We start from the raw sequence: 10000 nt of genomic DNA, 5'->3' as shown, positions 1-10000 counted from the left end.
CTGCACATATTTTCCATTTTCTTAGCAAAATATTAAATAATTAATGACTTTAGCGCAGTATTGTAGCTATATATAATATCTATCTATCTATCTATCTCCTCTTGAGATGCGTCTTTGCCATCACCTTCTTACTCAGGAGGTCTGACTTTAGGTCCCGAGTGATTAAATGCCAGCAGCTTTTATGCTGGCTTAATGTTAGAGAATACCAAATGAAGCCAGTTCTGGTTAATATCACATAAAGGTAAAACATTTGGGGTCGTTATTGTGGTATGTGTTGTTAGTAGCTTGTATGGTTACCATCAGCATAATGTTTACTTGTATGAAAACACACAACCACTGAACAAAGTATAAACACAGTTTTAGCATTTGTAACAAGCTGCTTGAAAGTCAAATGAAAATTCATAAAGTTTTGATGGTTTTGTGCACAGACCTCTGCTGCCAGAGACATGTTGCCCCTGAGCAATATGGTAGTGATATCATTGCAGTGACGAGCATCGACCAGTGTGCTATCTACGTGTTTATCACTGAGGGAAGAAGATCAAAATGCACTCACGGCCCAAAAACTAATGTTCCCTGCTGCACGTCTACACTGCAAATGAAATTTCTGAATGTCTTGACCCTGTAAGGTATTCTGTGAAATTTCAATTTTTATTCATAGAAAATGTGGTTGGCAGGCAAAAAGTAAAAGTTAAGTTTAGGAAAAAAAAAAAGGGTGAGCTGAGAGTGCAGTGCTTCAGTACGCATGCGCGATCGCTAATAGTTTTTAATTAGCTCTCCTTCAACTTTGTGCTCTTAGAACTGAATTATGCTTGTGTATTGGACGCTGCTGTGCAGGTCCACCACATACTGTAATAAATAATCAGATATTTTAATGGGATAATGGTGACATACAACTGTAGGTTACTCAGCGCTTTAAGCGTCGTTGAATATCGATAATCTATGAAGTAAAAGAGATTAATTTGTCTTCGGGCATTTGTTGTGCAGTAAGTAACACATCTCTTCTCACACAGATGTTCAGCAGCAACAACATATTCAGCTCATCTACAAACCAAACGAGTCGGTGGCTGCCGGAGCGCAACAAACCCCAAACAACGTCAGAGCTGTAATAACCGGTAGTAATTAAAGCTCATTTCACGCTGCTGCAGTTTGTGATGCTGCGCACACCGGGCTATTTGTCAAAATTAGCTCAAAAGCAGAGAAGCACATCACACCTGTCAATCAATGAGCAACCTTTCTGGCTGCCCTGATGCTGACGAAGGCTGTGGTGCTGAAATAAGTTGATGACTGATGGAGCTGTTTTTTAATGACAAACCTGACGCACTCCACTTTAAAAACACTCCACCTTGAGAATTAAATCCACGAAGAATACAGGAACTATTAAAAGATTAAAGGAAAAATACAAGTGCAGGCGCGTTTCCAGCATTTCCAACCTCTTCTTCAGTTACTTTCTCAAAAAAAGATCAGTAGCATGTGCTGAATACAGGAACTTCATTTAGCGGACTGCATGCTCAGTGCTTTCATGATTGAACAGCTGGGAACTTTAAGCTTAATGTTTTAGTCTTTGAGTTGGTCATGATCGGTACTCTAAACAACTGTTAAATGTGTAAAAATGAATGGGATCAAGCAATTTCCTGCACTGATGCGAATAAAACCAGAGCTTATAGCTGTTCTATAGAAATTAAAACTCTTATTTTGTCCTTGTGTTTTCATTTCAATACAAAACCATAATTGCTCCAACCAATCCATAAAAATGGAAAATTGGAATTTTAACAGAACGACAGTGAAGAGATCGTGCATTCCAGAGCAGCTGCTTTTCGTTTCAGTCATTCTTTTCATTTAACAAAAAAATGAAAAGGAAGATACTATATTTTGTCACCATCAGAAATCCTGTTATTCAGCTTTTAACTCTTGTTATAATACAAACTGCAATAAAGACTTGATGGATGATTGATGAAGTGAAATATGACTAATTGCTGCATGGCTTTCAAATGAAAGTCTTTAAATTGGTGAAATTATTCACGGTGATGAATGCAGATGCGGTTTCAGTCTCGGGAGGTGACGGCAGACAGATGGAGGAGAATCCATCAGAAGTAAATGAAAGCTATTCATGTGGCAAGCTCATATGAGTGGGAGATCTGCAACCTTTATGTTTCTTACAATATAATACATAACGGGGGGAGGCTTAAAAAAAGGCGAAAGCTTGAAATTCGCGGAGTACATACTCTACATCTCATCATTTTGCGTTCATTTATGTTCAGAGCAGTCTCTCGCCCACAGCTCAGTGTTGGAAATGTGTCATTTTCTTTTCAGCTTTTGAGGGCGTCATTGGAACTGTGAAGATTTGCAGCCATTTGAATTGGATTAGATTATATGCAGCACAGAATAACAAAAATGTCCTTTTTTGCAGTGTATTGGCGCATCAATGGTGGTAACAGTGGTCATTTGTAGTTTGTTTTAAATTCACAAATAAGTCTACATTTAACAACAATTTTTGAATATTAAGGTCAACCGGTCCATATTCACCCTGTGCTTGCTTGGGTTCTTTAGGTACAGTAGAAAAACCTCCTTGTTAGGTTAACTGGTGAGTCTAACTTGGTAGTAGGCGTGTTAGCCCTGTGACAGACTGGTAACAAATCAAGAACCCGCCTCTTGTCCTATTACAGCTTGGATGGGCTCCAGGATGAGTTTAGAATTTTTAAAGAAGCGGTTCTTGTGCCTTCTATCGTACATTTATCAGCGTTAACATCTAAAAAGGCAAGTTCAAAATGCAGTTTTGATCCAAATTTCCAATAAAACCAGAGGTTCGTTGCCTTTTAAACCTGCAATCTTTCAGCTTAACCCCACATGCTTCTTTTAACCAGCTGACATACCGGGGGTTTTGAAGCAATATCATCTCTCACCTAGCATAAATCATTAAATCAATCTCTGGTGGGTTTTTTCAGGCGCATAATTTATTTATTTGAGACTTCTTGACACCACAATAAAAAAAAAAAAAAGGGACAGAGTCTGTATGTGAGGACCCCATGTTATCAGTAGAGCTGACTATCATTCCTGATATGGAACTTTATTTTGATTTGCTGGTCAAAACCATATGCCGTTCAATAAACCATAAAAGCTGAATTTCATCACTGAGTGGGAAAACTGTAACAGCCACACAAAGTGGATGGACATTTGGCTTATCTTTATATTCTCTTGTGGCTTTGTCTTATAGTTTTTCTTTATGGGTTTTTATTAAAAACCGTTTTCTGCACAAATGAACCACCCTGTGCAGTTTCATTTCTAATAAAGACCCCAGAAGAGTAACAGGTTTTCGAGCAGGGAACAGTGTTTGTAGTTGTTCGTGTGCGATGGCAGATGCCTGCAGAGCTCTGTCTTGCTGAATGACTTTGTTCCCGGCCATAAAAGCAACCAAGCAAGGAGAATCTGTGTCTGCCACGAGCCCCTTTGCAGCTGCACTGTGTCTAGCTTTTTCCCAGCTTGCTTTCTCTCCAATTGAATCTCTCTGTGCTGCAGACACCACCTCTACTTTTAACTGTGTCTAATCGATGCCCACGCACTAAGCAACACACTCAGGTGGGACGGTACAATAGAAGATCTTAAATCTTGAAAGCAACAAGCAGACAACGGTGCATGGAGAGCAAACAACAAATAGAAAAATATTATTCTCCATTCTGCAAGAACACAGGCTCAGAGGAAGACTTTGTGGTTTCTGTCTACAGTACAAACAAAATGTACTTCTCAGCAAGATTATAAGCATAAAAAATGTAGAGACTTACAATAAATGTTCCATAAGATTCATGAAAGTTTGTGACCACAGGTACTTCAGGTTGATTAAAAATAGCTGAGGAAGACTGGATTCATTCAAAACTGTACCACAAATCTGAAGTACAAGTACTCACAGAGCTGATATGGGAGACTAGGATCAGTAATCTTCACGGGCGAATGGTTCTAGAAATTGTTGTTGTTGTTTTTTAACAATATCAATGTTTACAATTTGTGGGGAAAAACATGAGAAATATCAAAACTTATTTTGGTTTTTATAAAGTTTAATAATTAAAATGATTGAATTTCCATTCCATATCAATTGAAGACCTTATCACGAGGAATGACTCTGCATGGTGTTGTCAAGGGCTGTAGCTGATAATATCACAGGGTAAAATTGTCCCCAAATTAATGCTATGAGTGCCAGAGATGAAGGAATGCAACACAGGCAGGTCATTTCAGGTATTGTTCCATATGAGACTCCAAAACATTGCACAGAGCTTTGGAAAATATGAAATTCTAATGTTCTTCTGTTCAAATATGTCGCTCATGAAAATAATCTGACAGGGTGTACCCCACCTCTCGCCCTATGACAGCTGGGATAGGCTCCAGCTGCAACCCTAAGGATAAGCAGAAGCAAATGGATGGAGAGATATATGTATGTATGTATATAGAAATATATCCTTTCTCTGAGCATCACAGCTCTTCAGGCATTTCTTTTACACTCTATATGGATCATAGACAGATTCGTCTACTTTAAATGTGTTTATTCCAGCCAGCTCTCTGAATAATCTCAGCTTCAGACGTGGATATCGGCTTTTCTTTGGTACATTTTTAAATGAATAAGATTAGATGTTAAAGTCAGTCTACTGAGGTATAAGGAAACCATAAATTTGCAACTAGATTGCATTTTGCCTCTTTTAGTTCACCATGTTGGTTTCGCATCATATTCTTTAATGGTCTGCTCTGTATTTAGTGTCTCCTCTGTCCCCATGTCTTTCCCCATGTTTCTTTTTAGTATCTTTGTTCTAGCTAATGTCTTGTGTTTGTTGTAGTCACACTTGTTTTAATTGGTAATCATTTTTCCTTATATGCAGTTTGTGTCATTGTATTTTGTCTTTGGGCATTTTTGAATTATCCCTTTTTCCAGGGACTCATTAATCCACTGTATAGTGTTTGTTACTGTGCCAAGACATAATTTGTGAACAGTCCCTTCATAATTTGTCTGTGTGTAGAACACAATAAATATTACATTATGGTTCAAACATGAAAGCCATTCTTGAAATGTGAGGGTCTGGCAACAGATGTTAATTGATTGAGGATTAAAACAACCATGAGCTAATACTACAAATGAATGCTAATTGAAAGATGCACTGTCAAGAATTTAATGTTCTGCATGAAATTCTAGGTCACAAAAAAAAGTTAAGTCAGGAATCTGTCCATATGTAGTTGAAACAGGAAAGAACGATGAGGGGACGAACAGACTTGGCAGATATTTACTGTGACTTTCTGAGTGTCATCCTGTGTGTGATCCTTTGAAAGCAAATCGCTGCTTTTAGCACCAAGAGGAAAGTGAGCCACCAAAAGTCCAGTATCTGATAACGGCACACTTGTCAGCGATCAGAATAGGATTATTGATCCCGTAACATTTGACAACTTTACTTCTGTCAGAGAGAGACAGAAATACATGCTGATAAAGACTCAGCGGCTTCAACTAAGATACATTTAGCCAAATAAAAGGCAGGAGAATGAGACAGATATCCACATACACCTGAAAGTCAGCTGGATGACCTCCTCAACCTTTTATTTAATGTGCATTATGCACACAGAGTACAACCAAGAACAGAAAAATATAACCACTAAGAGAGACAAGTGTAGAAATCCAATTAAAGACTGTATTTTTCACATAGGCTTTTGTCCAGCTGAAACAGGACTGGGGCAGTTTAACATCTCAGGTCATTACACACAGTTACAGCATGTCCTCGGGGAAGAAGGTGCACACCGCCATTCCACGATGGACATAGAACTCAGAGTTTACATTAAATTAAGACAAGCCGAGAACAGGTAATAAACATTGCTTTACGTCTAAAGTATACACAAATTTAAGTGTATAAAGACTATTAAAAAACATCCTGCACATAGGGATTCTACTCAGGTACAAAAACCAATTGCAATAAAGCATCTTGTCCTGTCCCTGTTGCTAATTAGCATAGGCTAATCATGGTTCATTTCCAAAAATAGTTTTTTAAAATAGTTGTCTTACTGCATTGTGTTTTATTAGCGCTCTCAACACTTAATCAGACACTTCTGAAATTTTATTTTTAATATGCAGTATATGCATGTTCATGTTCAAAGCAAAGTAATACCTCTATCATCAGTTATGACACTGTGCAGCCCCATGCAGCTCCACAGCCAATAACAATATGCAGAGTGTGAGGGCAGGGCTCCATGAAAACCTATCTGCCAGACTGCTTTATTGTCTTCATCTCTTTTCTCTGCTCTGTGTCATGAATGTATGAACAGCTGCAGATTTCTCTACCTCAAACAAACACACACAGTAAACAATATCTCCATTTGCACAAAATCCAGTGATGTGGCAACAATCTTTAAGATTCTGGAGGTGAGAGTCTGGGCATGTTTGTAATTTCTGCAAGTAACTGCGTTGAAACAGTCAGAAACAGTGTTTTGCATCTTTTTTTGAATTTGTTCATGCTGAAGCTGATCCTTGTGAACATTAACTGCCTGGTTCATTCAAACATTACTGCTCTGGGGAAAAGGGGGGGAAAAAAAAAAAAAAAAAAAAAAAAAAAAAAAAAAAAGGAGGTCCAGTTTTGTGTTTAGTAACCCCAGTAATTAAAGAGATTTTAATTTTAATTGCTAATGAAAACTGTTTTTTAAAAAAAAAAAAAAAAAATCTATTCACCAACCACTTCCCTAGGTTTATATTTTCAGTTGCTCAGATATCTAATGAGCCGACCACATGGCAGCAAATGCTGAAGTTCAAACGGAGCGTCAGAATGAGGAATAAAGGTGATTTGAGTGATTTTGAACATTGCATGGTTGCTGGTGCCAGGCTGGTCTGAGTATTTCAGAAATTGCTGATCAACTTTGGGCCCACACAACCATTTCCGGTTTACAGAGAATGGTCCAAAAAAGAGAAAATATCCAGTGAAAATGCTTTGTTGATGCCAGAGGCCATAGGAGAATGACCAAAATGCTTCAAGCTGATATGAGGCAACGGTAACTGAGGCTAAAATTCATATAATTGGGCAATAAAATGTTGGAAAAGCCTTGCCTGCTCTGATGAGTCTGCTGTGACATTTAGATGGTCGGGTCAGAATTTGGTGTAAACAACACGAAAACGTGTATCCATCTCACCCTTTTCATAGTCCTGGACGGGTCAGGTTTTTACTGTTTAGTTCTTTTCTACTGACCTGTTGATTCCTGAAGTGATGGGTAGGTCCTGTTGGGCCCCACACATTAGTCCATTCATCTGTTACTCAATTGCATGTCAGCCTGACAGTGTTTCAGGAGCAGCTCGAGCCATTTCTCTACACTAGATTGTCATCACTGGTTGCAGAGCCAGTCTAGGTTATCTGAAGCTGTTGGTCCCTCCCTGTGGCAAATTTCCTTGTTGTCTCCAAGCTGGTCTGCATTTCTTCTGTTAAATTTACTTTCTTGTCAACTGTGATGGAATCAGCCACACATGAGTAAAATCAGTCTATTCATTCACTTCATTAGTTTGGTTTGCAGTTATTTCAGTAATGTAATTCATTAACGACTTTACTTAAACCTAACAGTGATGTTATGAATCTCACACACATAGTAGCATTGTGTGGTTTTCAAAAAAATGTTTTCTGTTATACTATTTATGTTTCTCTTTCTTTGAGTTACCTGGTTTTGGGAGGTGGATGTTTCCTGTCTGGGCAAAAGACGTGCCCAAGAGCTGAGGACTTTGCAAACACAGCAGGACCAACCAAGTGTGTTTTTTTTTTTTTTTTTTATAACTCTTTATTTTGTACTTTTTCCTTTGTATTACATACGGACAAGACAATAATAATAATAACACAACAACAAACACACAAAAAAAAAAAAAAAAAAACAAAAAAAAAAAAACAAAAAAAACACGAGAGGTCCCGCCCTATAAGGCTGACTGAGACTTATAAATTATCCATTTTGTCCACTGTTTTCGGTGTTTGTCAGATTTCAGTCTCAGAGTGTAAGTCATTTTTTCCATTGTATATATGTCCTCGATTACGTCCATCCAGTCTTCCAGTTTTAAAGGATCGCTTTTCAGCCAATTCTTTGTTATCACCTTTTTGCTTGACAACAACATAATCTTAAACAAATACCAGTCCTCCTTTTTTACATTTTCCCATATTCCAAAATACATTACTCGTGCCTCACACAGTACTTCATACCCCAGCACCTTCGTCATTGTTGCCGCGATTCTTTCCCAATATGGTTTAATATATTTACACTTCCAAAACACATGTGAGTGATTGGCGTTCCAGTCTCCACATAATCTCCAGCATTGTTGGGGTGTTTTTAACTGCTTGCTTTTGATATACGGAGTAATAAAAAACCTAATCACATTTTTCCAGCCATATTCTCTCCATCGTCTAGAGCTAGTGGAGTTATGCTGTGTGAGACATAAGGATCGCCAATCATCCTCTGACAACTCAATTTGTAGTTCCGATTCCCACTTTTGTTTAATATATAATGTTTCATTCCTATTCGAATTTTGTAGGCCATCATATAATTTCGACAGAATTCCTGATGGAAGATTTTTATATGCACCTGTTATTGTTCCTATTATACGATTTCTTTCTCTCGAAAGCTTCTTTCTAATTTCTGTATTGTAAAAGTGTCTTAATTGAAAGTACCTAAATAAATCTGATTTATCCAATCCGAATTGTTTCTGTAGATTCTCAAAAGATTTAAATGTTGTCCCATCTATTAATGTACACATTGCTGTAATTCCTTTATTGACCCATCTTAAAAATGTGCTATCCCATTGTCCACTTTGGAATTTTCGAGAGTATGCAGGCCAAATCAGCAATTTACAATCTTCTGTAATTCTATATTTCTTCATTATTGTCCACCAGAGTTTAATAGTAAATTCAGTGATGAGATTTTTGTTCGTGGGCTGGGTAGTTTCTTCTCCCAATCTTGCTTGTGGATGACATGATAGGCAATAATTTAACTCTATATGCTTCCATTTTGAAGTATATTCTGATGAACACCAATAAACAGTATATCTCAGCTGAGCTGCATAGAAATATTCCTTGAAATTCGGGAGGGCAAGTCCTCCTTTTTCTTTTCCTGATTGGAGTATTTTAAATCTTATTCTTGGCTTTATCCCTTTCCAAATAAATCTACTAACTAATTTATCCCATTTACCAAACTGTGCGTCTGTTATTTGGACTGGTAATGAGGTGAATAGGTACAATAACCGGGGAAGCACATTCATTTTTATTACCTCTATTCTTGAGCTAAGGTCCTTGACAAGCGGAGCCCATTTAATCAGATCTTTTTGGATTGTGTTACTAAACTTCACATAGTTTGCCTCGTATAAAGTACTTGTATCACTAGTTAAATAGACACCTAAGTATTTGATCTTATTTGAATCCCATTTTAATTTAAATTCATTTTGTAATAATTCTTTGGGGAAATAATTCAGACAGAGTACTTGAGTCTTTACGATGTTTAGTTTATATCCTGCGTTTTTACCAAAATATTTTAATGCTTTAAACAGCCAAGGAAAGGTCGTATCAGGATCCTGTAGATATATAATTATATCATCTGCAAAAAGACCTATTCGTTGTTCAAGTTTGGAAACAAAAACCCCTTTTAAGTCTGTACTTTGCCGTATATACTGAGCCAAAGGCTCAATATACAAAGCAAAAAGAGCTGGACTCAAGCAGCAACCTTGCCTAGTTCCTCTAAAGAGCTCAAAGCTGTCTGTCAAGTCCCCATTTATTTTAACTCTAGCCATTGGCCTATGATACAGGGATTGTATACACTTAATGAAGATACTGTCAAAGCCCATTCTCTTCAAAACAGCAAAAAGAAATATCCAAGAGACTCTGTCAAAAGCCTTTTCAGCATCTAAACTCACTAAGGCTGTTGGGATTTTTTCTCTATTAACTTCATTAATTATATGCAATGTACGTCGTATATTGTCTTGTGTCTGTCGCCCCTTAATGAACCCTGTCTGGTCTTCATCCACCAGGTC

This window comes from Maylandia zebra, linkage group LG18 (assembly GCF_041146795.1).
Source record: "Maylandia zebra isolate NMK-2024a linkage group LG18, Mzebra_GT3a, whole genome shotgun sequence".
Lineage (NCBI taxonomy): Eukaryota > Metazoa > Chordata > Actinopteri > Cichliformes > Cichlidae > Maylandia > Maylandia zebra.
Note: the sequence above shows the minus strand (reverse complement) of the source record.